Here is a 17,522-nt window from a genome sequence, read left to right on the forward strand (position 1 = left end):
CTAATTGTTTCAGGACGTGCTATGTCAGCATTCATTTGCCTCACGCAGCCTTTGCAGAGAGGAAAGCGTGGTCTTAAAATGCACTGGCTACCAGTTCATTTTCAAGCATAGCTCAAAGCATAGGTTTGAGCTCGTAAATCCCCTGTGGTTTGAAAGCTTTGCTACTTAAAGGCAGGGGGCACTCATGGCAGGGGAGTTCGCCTCTAGCCTCGCTCTGCCCTGCTGATCCATCAGATCCATGTTTGGACACGTGCAAGGGCCTGTCTCGTCACGCTCGGCTTGCATCAAAACGTTGAGATTCTTTAACTGAACAGACGTAGTCTGGCAGCTTTCTGCACTCATTGCACCAGTTTTCCAAACTAATTACCGTGTGTGTGCTAGAAGATTGTTTTTCATAGTTACTTTTATTAATTAAAAAAAAAAAGGACTTCTTTTTATCTGAATAGCGTCCTCAGTGATTTCCTGACACCGACATTCTCAGGTGGTTTTAGGTGGGCGTATAAAAAGCAAAATCTTCAGTGCTTCTTTGCAGCTGTCTTACAGGGACTCTTTAAAGACAGGCAGTTGCCTTTTGCTGTCGGATGGCCACCTGGCCAGCCACCTCCTTGCCCATATCAGCATTATCAGCCACAACCTTCCTCTTCCCTAAATGCCTGCAGAATTCATTTAAAAACTCAGCGACCTTTATTCACGCGCCTGGAGAGAAAAGCACATCCCCACAGACAGCAGTGCCATGAACTGCATCGCGCTGACCCACCAGTGTTCTGTCTCTTGTAGCTTTTTCAGTGTCTGGGCTGATTTGGCGCTTTCTCCAAGGAAACTTCCACAGTGGAAGCTCAGTTACTGCCAGCTGTGGTTATTTTCCTCCCTAGGAGGCAGACACCCCTTCTGAAAACGACGAGGCTGACGCCACCAGCTTCACGTTCAGAGCCCACCCACACCGCGCGTCCGTTGTGCAGCGGCCGGTGGAGGGCTGGATCTGCTGTCGTGACTGCGTGGAGCTGGACTTCAGTAGGCGACTGATGGGTGAAAGCCTCATTAACACATCTCTCAGGCTCCACCCTTCACGCTTTGATGTCATCAAATGAACAAAACACTGAAGTTCATTAAACAGGTCTTTTAAATTTAGATTGCAGAAAACCATCTTTCCAGAAATCTAGGTTTCCTTCTCCACGTCATATTCTGGATTCATGGCACCCTTGAGCCAGAAAAGGCTGTATGCATGCTCTCAACGTCTCTGCAAAGTTCATGCAGGGGGAACTGAACCCCTTCCTTTCACCTCTGGCGTCACCATAACCAAATGTGTATGGTACAAACGCCCTTATTTACGTACTCTGAACGTACATACCAATTTTGGCACTAACGTACAAAATGACAAGAATAGTACCTGCCTCACTCTTTCAGTACTCAAAATACTAAATGCTAAAGGAAAAAGAGATTTGCCAGGGTTTTAGATAAGATCTGAACATCTTCCCACCAACTGAGGTAGACAAGTAACTCTCAGAAAGGTTAAAGTCACAAATGAGCTCTGTAAGTTTTACCCTGCGGCTGAAGCGCATTTTGTATCCCGCATAAACACGGCCAACTGCGCAGCTCGGTTTCAGTGGGAAAAGGGGATGTGATGGCGATAGCAGCAATGGACACTTTTTACAGTTTGGAAGAGTCGTCGTTTGCCTCGCTGTGCTTTGGGCACGGATCCAAATGTTCTAGGTCTGAAAACGTCCAACGTGTCCATCACAGCGGTGTCACCTCCCCTCACGTGTTTTTCAAAGCCTGTGCTATTTCCGTGACAGTCTATTGGCACCGTCCGTCCCAGCCCGTGGCTCTGGTTACACTGTGGCTGCGGCTGCCGAACTCACCCCCCTGCGCCCCCGGGGAAGGGTTTGTGTCCAGCCAGACCAAGTCCCTGGCCCTCCTTGCTGCGTGGCCTCACGGACGTTGGGTCTGGCACAGAGAGGGGACGGCTCGTAGGGGCGGTCTCTGGGCTGCGGGGTTGGTCTCTGCCACGGCCTGAGAGAAGAGGAACAGCACTGGGTTTGTCCTTGGGAGCCGAGGGGCAGAGGACGCGTCAGGGACGCCCAGCAGCGGTGCCCAGTGCACGGCCACCAAGGGCAGGGACAGCCCCCGGGGCCTCCTGGGCACAGGGGCTGCCTTGGGCCCAGCACCCAAAGGCCTTCCTCCGAAGGGTGCTGGGCGGAGGGGCGGCGGGCGGGGCTGCGGCGGGCGGGGCTGCGCATGGGGGGCCCCGTCACGCCCATGTCACAGTGCCACCGCCCGGCAACGCAGCAGTCACAATGCCCCGGGGCAGGATGAAGGGGCATCCTCCCGTGTCCCGCTGCCGGCCTGCCCGGCTTCGCCGTCAGGACAGAGCTGGCCCAGGGGCAGCCTGAAGACGTCCGAGAGGAGGCCCTTGAGAGCCGGTGGAATTCCCTGGAGCGGGCTGAGGGAGGAAGGCTGGAGGCTGGACGAGGCTCCTGGAGGTTCTCCGCTGCAAGGCAGCTCCTGGCGGGGCCACGTTCAAAGCTCCTCTGATGGACGGAAACCCCTTGCAGCGGGATAGCAGCAGCAAGACCACGGGAACGCCTTCCTGAGGAGCACTGCAGAGCTCGCCGTCCTCGTCCATCCCCCGCGGAGCCAGGGGCAGCGGCCGTAAGAAATGGGACGCAGAGATGCTGCAAGGAGCCCCAGTGCTTTGGGGCACCCACTGGTGTCCTGCCAGGCGTGGGAAGGGTTCTTGCCCGCAAGGTTGATTGGGCTGCGGGCATTTTGCCACTCGGAAGCCCCTGAGTTGGCTCCAGGCTGAGGGGGAACAGGGGTTGGGCATCTCCTGGGCGGCACGAGCAGCCTGTGGGACGAGGAGGCGGGTCTCGCTCGCACGCTCAGGGAAGAGCCGATCGCCAGCTTGGGGGTCAGGAAGGAATTTCCCCCGGGGCAGATCGGCACTGGTCCCCGGGGGTTTTTTGCCTTCCTCTGCAGCCTTGAGCACGACCCCGTGTCAGGGCTCCTCCGGTCCCTTTCGGCTGGGTCACTGCCTGCTGCTCGCGCACCACGAAGATGGCCTGTCGTGCCCTGCGTCTGGGGAGGGGAAGGATAAATGAAATCATGAAATGGATGAACGAAATGAAATGAAAGAATGAAATGAAATGAAACACATGAAAGAATGAAATGAAAAAATGAAATGAAAGAATGAAATTATGAAATGAAACAAAAGAATTAAATAATGCAATGAAAGAATAAAATGAAAGAATGAAAGAATGAAATTATGAAAAGAAATGAAATGAAATGAAAAAATGAAATAGGGAAATGGAATGAAAGAATAAAATGAAAGAATGAAATGAAATTATAGGTGGAAATGAAATGAAAGAATAGAACGAAAGCATGAAATGAAAGAAGTGAAGGAATTTATTTCTTACTTATTTCTTATTTATTTCTTGTCATTATTTCATTCGTTAATTATTTCATTCTTTCATTTCATTTTATTTCATTTCATTCTTTCCATTCCTTTTACTTCATTCATTAAATTTTTTCATTTCATTTTTTCATATCCTTTCATTTTTTAATTTCATTCTTTCATTTAATTTCTTTCACTTCATTCTTCATTCACGAAATGATGAAATGAAAGAATGAAAGAATGACAAGAAATAATGAAAGAAAGAAAGAATGAAAGAATGACAAGAAATAATGAAAGAAGGAAAGAATGAAAGAATGACAAGAAATAAATGAAATGAAAGAATGAAATGAAATAATGGAATGAAATAAGGAAATAATGAACTGAAATGAAATGATCAAATGAAATTATGACATGAAACTAAAATCATGAAATGAAAATAATGAGATGAAATGAAAATAAATGAAAAAATGAAATAAAAAGAATGAAATGAAAAAAATGAAATTCAATGTTAGATGTAAATTAAATGAAAAAAGAAATTAATCGAAAGAATGAAATTAAATGAAAGAATGAAAAGAAAATATGAAATGAAATGAAAGAATGAAATGATATGAAATGAATAATGAAATAATGAAAAAAAAAGGAAATAACGAAATAATGAAATAATGAAATGAAATAATGAAAAACGAAAGAATTCTTTGAAAGAATGAAATGAAATGAAAGGAATGAAATAAAATTAAAGAATGTAATTAAATGACATGAAATGAAAGAATGTAATGAAATGATAGAACGAAGTGAAAGAATGAAGGAATGAAAGAATGAAGTGAAATGAAAAGAAAGAAAGAATGTAACGAAAGAATGAAATTAAATTAAACGATAGATTGAAATGAAATGAAAGAATGGAATGAAAGCATGAAATTAAAGAAATTAATGAATTTATTTCTTACTTATTTTTATTTATTTATTGTCAATATTTATTCTTTAATCATTTCATTATTTCATTATTTCTTGCTATTATTTCATTTTTCATTTCATCATTTCATTTGAGTTCAGTTCAGTTTTTTATTCCTACTTTTCATTTCACTTCATTCTTTCATTTCATTCTTTCTGTCATTTCTGTCATTTCATTTGATTTCATTCTTTCCATTCCTTTAATTTTATTCTTTCATTTCACTTTTCATTTCATTTTTTTATTTTCATTTCAATTTTTAACTTAATTTCATTCTTTCACTTAATTTAATTTCTTTCATTCATTCTTTCATGAAATGATGAAAGACTGAAATGACAATAACGAGAGAATGATAGAATGACAAGAAATAATGAAATGGAATTAAATAATCAAATGAAAGAATGAAATGAAATGAATGAAATAAAATGAAAGAACAAAATGAAAGGCTGAAATGATGAAATGAAATGATGAAACTAAATGAAAAAGTGAAAAAATGAAATAATGAAATGAAGTAATGACATAACGAAATGAAAGAAAAATGAATTGAAATTATAAAATAAAATCATGAAAGGAAATTAAAATCATGAAATGAAAATCATGAAATTATATGAAATGAAATTATGAAATGAAATGAAAGAATGAAATAATGCAATAATGAAAAGAATGAAATTAAGTTAAAAATGAAAGAATAAAATTAAATAATAGATTGAAATGAAATGAAAAAATGCAATTAAATGAAAGAATGAAAAGAAAGTATGAAATGAAACAATGAAATAACAAAATAATGAAATAACTCCATGAAGTAACGAAATAACGAAATGAAATCAGAAATGAAATTAAATGAACGAATGAAATGAGATGAAATGAAATGAAATTAAATGAAAGAATTAAATAATAACAGTAAATAATTAATAATGAAACAATGAAATAACAAAATAATGAAATAATGAAATAAAGAAATAACAAAGGAATTAATTGAAAGAGTGAAATGAAACAAAATCAAATTAAATGAAATGAATGAAATAAATGAAATGCCATGAAATCAAATGAAATCATGAAATTAAATGAAATAATAAAATGAAATGAAACAATGTAATAAAATTAGATGAAATAATGAAATGAAATTAAATGAAATGAGATGAGATGAGATGAAAGAAGAAATGGAATTAAATGAAATTAAATGTAAATATGAAATAAAATTAAATGAAAGAATGAAATACTGAATTAATTAAATGAAATAATGAAATAATGAAATGAAAGAAAGAAAAATACTGAAACAATGAAAAATGAAAGAAATGAAATAATGAAATGGAACAAAATATGAAATTAAATGAAATATGAAATGAAGTTAAATGAAATAAGAAATGAGAAATGAGAAATGAGAAATGAAATATGAAATATGAAATATGAAATATGAAATACGAAATACGAAATGAAATGAGAAATGAAATGAGAAATGAAATGAGAAATGAAATTAAATATGAAATTAAATATGAAATTAAATATGAAATTAAATGAAATGATAAATGAGAAATGAACTGAGAAATGAACTGAGAAATGAACTGAGAAATGAAATATGAAATGAGAAATGAAATGAGAAATGAAATGAAATATGAAATGAAATATGAAATGAAATATGAAATGAAATGAAATGAGAAATGAAAGATGCAATGAGATGAGATGAGATGAGATGAGGAGAGGAGAGGAGAGGAGAGGAGAGGAGAGGAGAGGAGAGGAGAGGAGAGGAGAGGAGAGGAGAGGAGAGGAGAGGAGAGGAGAGGAGAGGAGAGGAGAGGAGAGGAGAGGAGAGGAGAGGAGAGGAGGAGAGGAGATGATGAGATGAGGAGAGGAGAGGAGATGATGAGATGAGGAGAGGAGAGGAGAGGAGAGGAGGGGAGAGGAGAGGAGAGGAGAGGAGGGGAGAGGAGAGGAGGGGAGGGGAGGGGAGAGGAGGGGAGGGGAGGGGAGGGGGGAAGGGGAGGGGAGGGGAGGGGAAGGGAGGGGAGGGGAGGGGAGTGGAAGGGAGGGGAGGGGAGTGGAAGGGAGGGGAGGGGAGGGGAGGGGAGGAGATGATGAGAGGAGAGGAGAGGAGATGATGAGAGGAGAGGAGAGGGGAGGGGAGGGGAGGGGAGGGGAGGGGAGGGGAGGGGAGGGGAGGGGAGAGAGGAGAGGAGAGGAGAGGAGAGGGGAGGGGAGGGGAGGGGAGGGGAGGGGAGGGGAGGGGAGGGGAGGGGAGGGGAGGGGAGGGGAGGGGATGATGAGAGGAGAGGAGGGGAGATGATGAGAGGAGAGGAGGGGAGATGATGAGAGGGGAGGAGGGGGGAGGGGAGGGGAGGGGAGGGGAGGGGAGGGGAGGGGAGGGGAGGGGAGGGGAGGGGAGGGGAGGGGAGGGGAAGGGAGGGGAGGAGAGGGGAGGAGAGGGGAGGGGAGGGGAGGAGAGGGGAGGAGAGGGGAGGAGAGGGGAGGAGAGGGGAGGGGAGGGGAGGGGAGGGGAGGGGAGGGGAGGAGAGGGGAGGGGAGGGGAGGGGAGGGGAGTGGTGAAACACTGGCACAGGTTGCCCAGAGAGGTGGTAGATGCCCCATCCCTGGAAACATTCAAGGTCAGGCTGGACAGGGCTCTGAGCAACCTGATCTGGTTGAAGATGTCCCTGCCCACGGCAGGGGGGTTGGACTAGATAACCCTTAAAGGTCACTTCCAATCCAATATTCCAAACTATGCTCTGATTCTATGATTCTAGGAAATGACAGGTTGAAATGAAATGAAAGATTGAAATGAAGGAGTGAAATTAAATGACACAAATGAAATGAAAGAATGAAATGAAACAAAATGAAATTAAATGAAATAATGAAATAAAATGAAAGAATGAAAGAATGAAATAATGAAATGAAATATTGCAAGAATGAAAGAATGAGACTGAAACAAAAAACAAAATGAAAGAATGAAATGAAAGAATGAAATGAAATGAAATGAAATGAAATGATGAAATGAAACGAAATGATGAAATGAAAGAAAAGAATGAAAGGAAATGAAAATGAAACGAAAGAAATTAAATGAACTGAGATGAAATGACAGAATGAAAAGAAAGACAAAAGAAAGAATTAATTGAAATGAATGAATGAAATAATGCAATGCAAGAAATACTGTAATAATGAAAAGAATGAAAGAAGGAAACACTGAAATAATGAAACTAAATGAAATGAAACTAAATGAAATGAAACTAAATGAAATGAAACTAAATGAAATGAAACTAAATGAAAGAAAGAAAATAAATGAAAGAATGAAATGAAAGAATGAAATTAAATGATAGAATGAAGTGAATGAAAAAATGAATGAAATGAAATGAAAGAATGAAATGAAAAGAAAGAATGAAATGAAAGAATGAAATTAAATTAAACGATAGATTGAAATGAAATGAATGAATGAAATTAAGTGAAAGAATGAAAGAAAGTGAAAGAATGAAATGAAAGAATGCAATGAAGGAATGAAATACTGAAATAATGAAATGAAATGAAATGATAAAAGAATAAAATGAAGCAATGAAATGAAATCAAATGAAAGAGTGAAACAAAATGATATAATGAAGCAAAAGAGTGAAAGAACAGAATGGAATGGAATGGAATGAAATTAATTAAATTAAATTAAATTAAATGCAGGAATGAAATGAAATTAAATGCCAGGGGCTGTCCAAAGAGCGCCCTGCTGCAGCTGCAGCTGGACCCCGCCTGCCCTGGTGCCTCGGCAGCGTCCGGACCTCTTGGAAAACACCGTCAGGCCCCGCTGTGGGCAGAGGCGGGCGCCTGCACAGCCCTGCCCCGTGGGGAAGGACACAGGGGCAGGACGAAGCCCCGTGGGGCAGGGCAGAGGCGCTGCCAAAGCCCTGGCTCCCTCTGCTCTTCCTTTCGGCCTTCCCTTCTGGTGACCAAAAGGTGACCAGGGGGTGCAGGACGTAGAAACGCCCCCCATCCCCTCGTTCCAGCTGCCTGCACGCCCACCCCTCAGCCCCCGCCCGGCCAACCCGGCCCCCTCCCTCCCTCCCTGCCGGCTGCCCGCTCCCTGCCCAGGCTCTGCTCGGAGGGCAGAGGCCACTCACAGGATGGCGTGGGCTTGGTTGGGAACCTCTCCCACCCCTCGCCAGCCCTGACCGCAGCTGCCAGACCCCAGAGAGGACGGGGGCCAGCACCGCGCCGCACCGCCCAGCGCCGTCGTGGGACGTGGCACCACGACTCACCGGAAAGTGGCAAGGCAGGAACCAGTGGGGCAGATGGGGATGAGGGAGGTCCTGTCCTCACCGCTGCCTTCCTCCTCCTCCTCTTCTTCCTCCCGCGCCGCCTCCGTCCCGCTGCTCATCACCCACAGCTGGTCCAGGGCCAGCGGAGCTGTGGGTGCACGGTGGTGCCACGTCTGCAGAGAGGAGAGGCAGGCAGTGAGCTGGAGGTGGCCTCCTTGGGGTCCCCCTGGGTCCCCTGTCCCCCACCTGCTGCTGGGATGGACATTGGTGCATCCAGCACCAAGGTCCCGGGGCCTGGGGCTGGTGCCAGGGTGTCCCTGGGATCCCAGGGACGGGGGAAAGGCAGCTGGGGTCTCAGGGTCTTACTGCAGCCTGGCGATCACCAGCTCCTGGAGGAGGAGAGGGCGCCTCTCGCTCCTCTTGCGGCCCCGGGTCAGCCGCACGCCGGTGCTCAGCACCGGCTCAGTGTCGGTGAGAGCCTCCCTGCAGAGCAGAGCGCGGCGGGCATGAGCAGCGCCGCTGCTGCGGGGCCCGGCTGTGCCCGCGTGTCCCCGAGCTGCAGGGGAGCCCACCTGGAGCCGCAGCAGCAGTTGGCCTGGCCCATCCCGCCCGGGCCAGGAGGACCCTCACGGTGCGCGGTGCTCGCCGATGCCGAGGTCGCGGCCCAGCCGGTGCGAGCGAGGCGGGGAAGCGGGGTGCTGGTGCCGGGGCAGCGCTGCTCGGCCAAACCCTGCCTCCTCCCAGCGCCGCTCCGTGCCAGCACAGCTCCGTCCTGCTGGCACTGGTGGCCGTTGGCTCCAACGGACCAACGTTCCGACCCCAACGGAAACTGGGGGGGGGGGGGGTTCTCTCCAGTATGTAAGAATCCAGACAGCATGAAGTACTGGCACAGCCTACTGAAGGCCCGCGGAGTTTTAAGAGGGAGCAAAATCAGTCCCGAAACGTGACCATATGATGAGTTCTTGTGGCCTTGGGGAACTGGGCATGGCAACTCTTTGCGTGGCCTTCACCTGTGCTCGGTCCTGCCTTCCGGCGCTCAGCGGCGATGGTCTTCACTTCTCTGTCAGCAGTTTAGTGGGGAAGCAGCGCCGGGGTTTCCAATCAGCAGCAATGAGGTGTTGCCATCTGCTTAGCAAGGAGGTCCCTAAGCCACTGTGCCTCGGTCAGGAGCGTGCGGCTTTCCCTGGATTCCCCGTGCCCTGCCTGGGGCATCCGCAGTCAGTCCCACCCTCTGTCCGCAGGTCTCCCTGGGCCACTGCCATGAGGATCACAAGGGCATCTTCTCTCTTTCCAACGTGGGACGGCTGCCGCTTGTTAGGGGGCAGGGAGAAAGAGGATGAACCCTGGGGACAGAGCCCAGAGACGCAGTTTCCGCAGAACTCCAGCTCTATCTTTTCTTCCCTAACTCCAACTGTTTAACGCCAGCGCAGTGTTCTGTGCTTCCTGCGTTGCGCAGTGCGCATCCCGTGTTGACTGCATCCCGTCACATGAGGGAGCCTCTCTCCTCCGCCCATCCCAGCCAGATCTCACACCTACAGGACAACACACTCTGTAACTAAACTTTAGGTTATGAGCTCATTAGGAAAGAAAACAAACAAACAGCAAACAAGGGCTCAATCCCCTTTGTACAGACTCGTCTAACACGTACATTCACTCGTTCACCACTTAATTAACGAGGTTTCTAACTCAAAGTTCTCTAATTTGTAACTCCCAACCTGGAACTCCTGCACCCGTGTACTGCTTTTTGCTGGGATAAATTTCCTCACAGTAGCTTGGGCGGGGCTGTGTTTTGGATCTGTGCTGGACACAGTGTTGGTAACACGGGGATGTGTTAGTTATTGCTGAGCAGCGCCTGCGCAGCCTCAGGGCCTTTTCTGCTCCTCGCCCTGCCCGCCAGCGAGCGGGCTGGGGCTGCACAAGGAGATGGGAGGGGACGCAGCCGGGACAGCGGACCCCGGCTGACCAAAGGCATCTCTCACGACATAGGACGTCGTGCTCAGCAGTGAGACTAGGGCTGGAGGCTGGCAGGGGCTGCCTTGCTCGGGGACTGGCTGGGCAGCCGTTAGTTGGTGGTGAGCAATTGCCTTCTTTTGCATCACTTGTTTTCTTGGTTGTGTTTTCCTCCCTCTTTGTTGGTGGGTTTTTTTCCCTTTTTTTTTTTTTTTTTTAAATTACTAATCTGTCTTTATCCGAACCCACGAGTTCTCCCACTTTTACCCTTCTGATTCTCCCCCCATCCCACCACAGGGGAGTGAGCGAGCGGCTGTGTGGTGCTGCGCTGCCGGCCAGGGTTAAACCATGACAACCTGTGAGCAAAACAGTTACCTAGCCGACGGGGAGAGTGCTCGTCCCTCCTCCTCCGTCACGCTGCGGGCATCCCCTGTATCACACCGGGACGCACAAAAGCCTCAGCTCTCCGGCTGCTGCTGGAGCCACTTCGCGAGCTTTTCGGGTGAGCTGAGGTATTCACGCCGCCCAGCGTGGCAGTTGATCTATACCACCGCCACAGCGAGCGGTTCTGAAGAAACTGCCCGACAGTCATTGCACAAGGACGACGGCTGCAGGGGACAGCAAGCTGCAGGCGACGGGGGCTGCATAAGGACCTTTAGCCCTTCCTGGCCACCGTGCCCTGCCTGCGTGCGGCCCTCGCTCTGACCTCATGGCGCTGCTGCCAGCAGACGTGGAGGAATAATGGGGGTGGGCAGCAGGACAGAGGGGGAGTGAAAAAGGAACAGGGTCAGGGAGCAGGACAGAGGGACATAGCAAGAAACGGTGGGACAGGGAGCAGGACAGAGCGACACACAAGAATAATGACAGAGAGAGAAAGACCAGGATTTTGAGCCTCACGGAGGGATGGAGAAAGAAAGAGAGGGGTCAGGAGCCCTGTGGAGAGATGGGGGAAGACTGAAAAAGAAAGGGGGTCCGGGAGCAGCAGAGAGGGACAGCGAGAGGAAGAGATGGACAGGAAGAAGGACAGCGACAGTGGGATACAGAATGACAAAAAACCCAGAGATGGCGAGAGGACAGAGGGAGAGAGAGAGAAAGAGAAGGAGGGAGAGAGAGAAAGAGGAGGACGGGGACAGGGAGTGGGACACACAAGCAGAGAGAGAAAAGGCAGGACAGGGAGGAGGCCAGAGAGATTGTGAAAGACGGAGAGGGGTGCAGATCAGGACAAAGAGGCAGAGAACGAAAAAAAACAGCGCTGGGCTGCAGGACAGAGACAGAGGAAGGAAAAAAGAGGGGCAGGGAGCAGGACAGAGGGGGAGCAAGAAAAAACAAAGGGGCGGGTAGAATGGCAGAGAAAGAGAGGGGCTTGGAAACTGGAGAGGGAGGAACAGGGAGCAGGATACAAGAACAGCAGAAGAAGAGGGGCACAGGGAAGCAAAAAGGTGACACCAGTGAGGGAAAGGCGGGGGGGGCAGGGGCAGAGGAGGGACCCGGACGCAGAAGGGGGGCGACACGGCCCAGGGGCCCAGGACTCACCACAGTTCCCGCTCTCCGTGCTGCCAGGAGAATGTTACAGCTCAGACACTTCTGTCCTGCCTCTCTCAGCTCTTACAACATGAGGCTTCCTGGACACACAGCCCCACGCACGCACACAGACACACACACTGCCTGGCCGAACCGCACTTTTGGTTAGGCAAAAGCCCCCTGCGGTGCATGTCGGCGATCTGGTCTGCTGAGGAATACTCAGAGGGACCCTTCCTCACCCGGAGAGGCCATCTGCCTCTTGTCGGCAGCCGGGGGCAGCTTCCAGCCAGGTCCCCTTCCTGTCCTTCTCCAGCCGCTTCACCTTTTTCCGATCTCTTCACCTTCAGCCCGAGCCAGATGCAGCCAACGACATCCCCGGGGAGGATCGGACAACTGAGCCCTCAGCGCAGCCTCTGGGAGAGGGAAAGAACCGTCATTACCGCAGCCGGCCCCAGGCTGGAGCCCTTCCTGCTGCAGGAGCTCCTGCAGGCACCGCTCCGTCCCCGCGCTGGCGCTGGCGGCACCCACGTTAACGGAGGATCGAGCGCGCCCGAGGCCCCGCTCGCTGCTGCCAGGACAGGCCGTGGGGGGCCTGGGGCTGCGGGACAGGCCCCAGGGGAGGGGCTGGGGCCGGGGCAGCTGCAGGGGGCGAGCGGGGCTGCAAACAGCTGTTGGCTTTGCCTTACGCCCTAACATATCACACGTGAGCCGTGTCACGAGAAAAATGTGCTCAATCACAACTTCCCGGCCGGATGAGCAAGGACACCACTCGTAGGTCTGCAGGTCAGAAGCCCAGTGCTGGTGCCGCACCTCAGGTTCTTGACACCATGACAGGTCAACGAGAGACACTTCAAAGTGGCGTGCTTACTGCTGGAATGCCAAAAATAAAGGACAGATACGGCCTGGGTGGGACTTAAGAAAAAGAAAGGAAGATCTTACTCTCTCTGTATTACCCCTTCAAAAATGAAATGTGATATGTAAAAGGCAATCGAGACAGGATTAACAACTACCAACAAGTAAAACAGGTTTCCTGGACTTCTTCTGGAATCATATAATCCCTCTCCTAAGGAAACGATCTCCCTGAAGATGCAAGACAGTCAGTGGCAGCTCTACGGTTGCTCAGCTACATTCTAGTTCATCTGTTAGCACACAGCCTGGGTTTTAAAAGAGGTTCTACGGGATAGCAGAGTCAGAGCTGAACTGAACTATCACATGAAGTCGACGGGAGGAGAATACAACAAAACGTATTTACCACAAACTGGTGTATACTTGACAAAGCAGGAATCCGTTTGGCACAGCAGACTTGCCATGCTCGAGATGCTGCTAACGTCTCTGTCAGAAGCTGTCGCTATGTTACGGGCTATTGTTATACCCATGAAACAGCCAGCCTTCACTGGCGTGAGGACTGGCGTGAGACCCTGTGAATTACTGTGCTCACTGACTCAGTCTGCAGGAAATAAACACATAAATAATAATTAAAAAAAAAATCACATGTAGCACAGAAGAGGGCCTTCTTCAGAAATGAATGGCTCTGCAGATAAAACAGTGGGTTAGGTTAGATTCTAATTAGTTCTTAAGTTCTCTGTCCTCTGCTTTGACAGGTGCCGATTCAAGATCTCCCTGTACTCAGAAGCTCTACAGCTGGATACCCCAGCAGGAGCGGTGGGGACAGCAGCCACATAGACCACGACCTCCTACTTGTGCTTCCTGGTAAGTCAAGAAACCTTGAGGAGAAACCATAAGAGTTATTCCTCTGACAGCAGAACGGGATGAAGGGGCTTGAGACTTCTAGAACTTTATTTTGGTCACATTTCACAGTTCCTTCATAGCCAGAAGGAATTTCATTCCAGGAATCTTCATACCACTCAACTGGTAAAAAGGCATACAAGCCTTTTTATCCCGATTTATCCTTTCACACTTGTTCCAGAAAATCATTTTCCACTCTCCAGCTCACAATCTCTCTAAGCAGAAAAGTCCTATCTGCCACACGCTTGTCATAAACGAGGTAGGATACGACAAACTTTCAAATACATCAATATTTAGAAAATTAGAAACTTTACATAGCAAAAAGGAAAAAAAAAAAAAAGAAGGCTGATGGGGGGAAAAAAATATTTTTTCTACCTTGACTGTTCTTAAGCTGCCAGTATTTAACATTAACGTCTCTGTATTTCAAGGTCAGGATTGCAACAGTTCTGCCATTTGTGGATACCAGTGAGAGATTCTCTGCCTTTCACCAGTTCAGGCGCCCCACCTACACTTATTCACAGATTTGATTTCTTTTTTTTTTTTTTATGTTTAAAAGGACAGAATCCACCCCTCCAAGGTATGGTGGGCAAAAGAGCACATTTTAAGTGAAATTATATTACCTTCTCTTGATTTCCATGCAAAAAGCTAGCTCCACTGGTACATTCATCCGCAAGAACGTTAACACCAACTTCATAGACACCCATAAATTATCTTTGTAAACAGAAAATTACTAAACACAGTACAACACTCTCTGAAAGGGAAAAAGAATGCACACAATCAGCATTTTCCTTTTTGACTAGAAAACGGAAATCTCTAACAGCAGATAAGCCTGCATTAAAAATCAATCCAATCTGGACCCCAAATGGTTATGGGTTAGGATATGCCACAGGTCTGGACTTGACTCTTGAAAGCACTAAGGAATTTGAGGTTCTCATGCAGAGGTTTAACGAGAGTCTTGGCACCTTAATTTGGGACATGAAAGGGACTTGCGCTACAGCACCACGTGCAGTAAAGAAAACTGGTCTTGCGGTTCGATTCCAACGCCGCATCCTCAAACAAAACGAGGCTGCTACATCTGAGGAACAAGGACGGAAACCTCACCTGCCATCCCGAAGTTACGCTGTGGCATTTCTTCACTTTTTGTCGCTTTCCTCGGGCTTGGTCAATCTTTTGCAGAGTCTGAAGCAAAGGCCCATAGCTTCTTCCTGTTTGTGGCAGTGGATGTCTGGGTTTTCACAGGTTGGTTTGTTGTGGGGCACCACTCGTACCCTGCCTTTGCCTTCCTAAATGCATCCTTCTACTAGAAAAGAAAAGGAAAATTACCAGTCATGCCATTCTACTATTCACAGGGCAAGAGAGTGCACTGCTTGTAAGAGGATATAATACAGTAAATAATCCTTAAATATCTTGATTTTTTAACAGTTCAATCACGTGCTTAGAGTCTGACCGCCAACACAATCTAACACGAAGAAATATTAAGAGAAGTAGAGCTGTATTTAAAAAAGTGGGGTTTCTCTTTCCTCTCCTGAAGGTTTATCAATCACCCAGAGCAGGCTGAAGTTCTGATCCTGCAAACTGCTCCCCGGTGCTTGTATGCTCACTCTGGGAAACAAAGACAGCTATTCAAATTCTTCTGCAGGTACGATCTTGGTTTACGTTCTAGTTTGAATGAAATTAAAACATACATTTAGCAACAAATGCAGCATGAATTTAGGAATTATGAATTTACCTTGCACTCGTATTTCTCTAGTAGATCTGTGTTTTAGAATATTTGAGTATATCCTTTCCCAAACCAGGCACTGAGAACAAAACACCACCAGGATCATCTCATTTTCAGTAACTTCTGATCCATCACCCCAGCGCTCCTTCCAAAATGTACCATGCTGCATGGCTGCGTAAAGTAAACTGGGACCATTTGAAACTTCCTTTGGCCTGGAGCACCCAGCACACATCTCAGCTGTTTGCTAGATTCTGGGTCTGAGGCAGCAAAACGAACGAAGCCAGGCTGCACACAGCGGGGTAGGGGGAAAGGTCTGGATCCTGCACAGTTTGGGGGGTAGGGGGAAGGATGGGAACCCACTTTATTCTCAAAATGCAAGAGTGAGGTTTTCCAAATACCTTGCTGACCAGACCAAAACAACGTTTTTGAACGTTAGCAGCAATAAAAAGAGCACACTGCAGTATCTTAAACGTCTTGCTATGCAAGGTGGAGGATGGACGAATCAGAGGAACATGGCACACATTCCAGCCGCAGAGGTCTGCCTAAAGCTGACAGGGATGTACAGCACTGGCTGCTGGGGGAGGCTACCCAGTAAGGACCAGTGCCGACCGCGGGGAGGAGGAGCCCAACACCTCCCCATGCACTCGGCAGCTCTCCATGGCAGCAAACGACCAGAAGAGCTGTGTTATCCTGAAGCACATGGCAGGGCAGCTGCAGGAAGTTTCTTCGTGGTTGCGCATCTTCCCACCCACCCAGCCGTCACCAGTCCCAGGTACGGCACAGAGAAACACCTCTGCTTCATGCACGTGCCCGCACAGAAACACAGGCAGAGGGAAGAAACCCCTGGGTATCAAATACAGAAATAGCACGGAAACCCTTGTCCGCTGACAGAGTCACTGCCGTGTTTCCCCAGATCAACAAACAGCGTGCCTTGGGGCAGGATCACCATCGCATGCGTATCGCTCGCTTTCATTTCCCTCTTAATATTCCCCGTCCTGAACAGGGCAGCTGCAGTGAAAGCCCTGGGAGAGTTAACAGGAAAACACACACCGCCTATTACTGTAGTAACTAAAGATGCCGGGGCGGCTCAGGGGGGCTCTGGCAGTGGGGCTGCCCGGTGCCTGTGCCCGGGGGGCTGTCTCCTTCCCCTCCCCAGCTCTCGGGTCACTCCCGGGGCTGCCCCGGCCGGCCCGGCTCCAGCTGACCGGCAGCCCCTCGCACCGGGCGGTTAGGAGCTCTCCCCCACCCCCCCCCGCGCGGCCCCAGCCCTCACCTCAGCCGAGACGCAGCCGGAGCAGAGACCGCGCCTCCCGAGGCCAACATGGCTGCCGGGAAGCTGAGCGTGGGGAAACGACAGCTCCCGGCATGCCCCGGGAACAACATGGCCGCCCGGCAGACCCGTGCCCCAGGACTACAGCTCCCGGCATGCCCCGGGAACCAACATGGCCGCCCGGCAGCCCCATGCTCCAGCACTACAGCTCCCAGCATGCCCCGGGGCGCTCCTTCCCGCTCTCTGACCCTGGGGGACACCGCCCCCGGCCCGGCCCCGCCCCCCCAGGCCCCATGGCCCCTCCCCGGGGCTGCCCCGGCCCCGGTCCCGGAGCCCCGGTGGAGCCGGGAGGAGGAGGGGAGAGGGAGAGAGCGGCAGAGGGGGGTGGGCAGGGCGGTGGGGTGGCCGGGGAGGGGCGGCAGACGGACAGAGGGACCGGAGGACGGGGGCGGGGAGTGGCGGAAGGAAACCCCTGGTGAGGAAGGGGGCAGGGAGAAGGGGGCAGGGCAGGGGCGCAGGGACGTGGCGGTGAGCAGCAGGACAGAGGGACAGAGGGAGCAGAGGAGGGGGGACAGAGGGACGGACCGGCACAGGCGGGCGAGGGGGGACAGGGGAGGAGGGTGAGGGGGAGAGGAGGCGGAGGGAAGGGGAGAGGCGGGGCCGAGAGCAGGACCCGGGGCAGAGCAGCCGCGGCTCTGCAGAGCAGCCAGCGCTGTGCGCGCGCAGCGACTGCCTCTGCTCTGGGAGGG

At 49.2% G+C, this 17,522-nt stretch overlaps 1 long non-coding RNA gene across 1 annotated transcript; it reads right to left on the reverse strand.

Annotated features, from left to right (window-relative positions):
- Window positions 1-10,203: 10,203 nt before the first annotated feature.
- LOC142076240 (uncharacterized) lies at window positions 10,204-16,824 on the reverse strand. The gene is made up of 3 exons (XR_012671130.1): window positions 16,777-16,824; window positions 14,885-15,080; window positions 10,204-14,534 (listed from the first exon to the last, which is right to left on the reverse strand). It is a non-coding gene; the product is annotated as an uncharacterized LOC142076240 (long non-coding RNA).
- Between the last annotated feature and the right edge of the window lie 698 nt (window positions 16,825-17,522).

This window comes from Calonectris borealis, unplaced genomic scaffold (genome assembly GCF_964195595.1).
Source record: "Calonectris borealis unplaced genomic scaffold, bCalBor7.hap1.2 HAP1_SCAFFOLD_35, whole genome shotgun sequence".
NCBI lineage: Eukaryota > Metazoa > Chordata > Aves > Procellariiformes > Procellariidae > Calonectris > Calonectris borealis.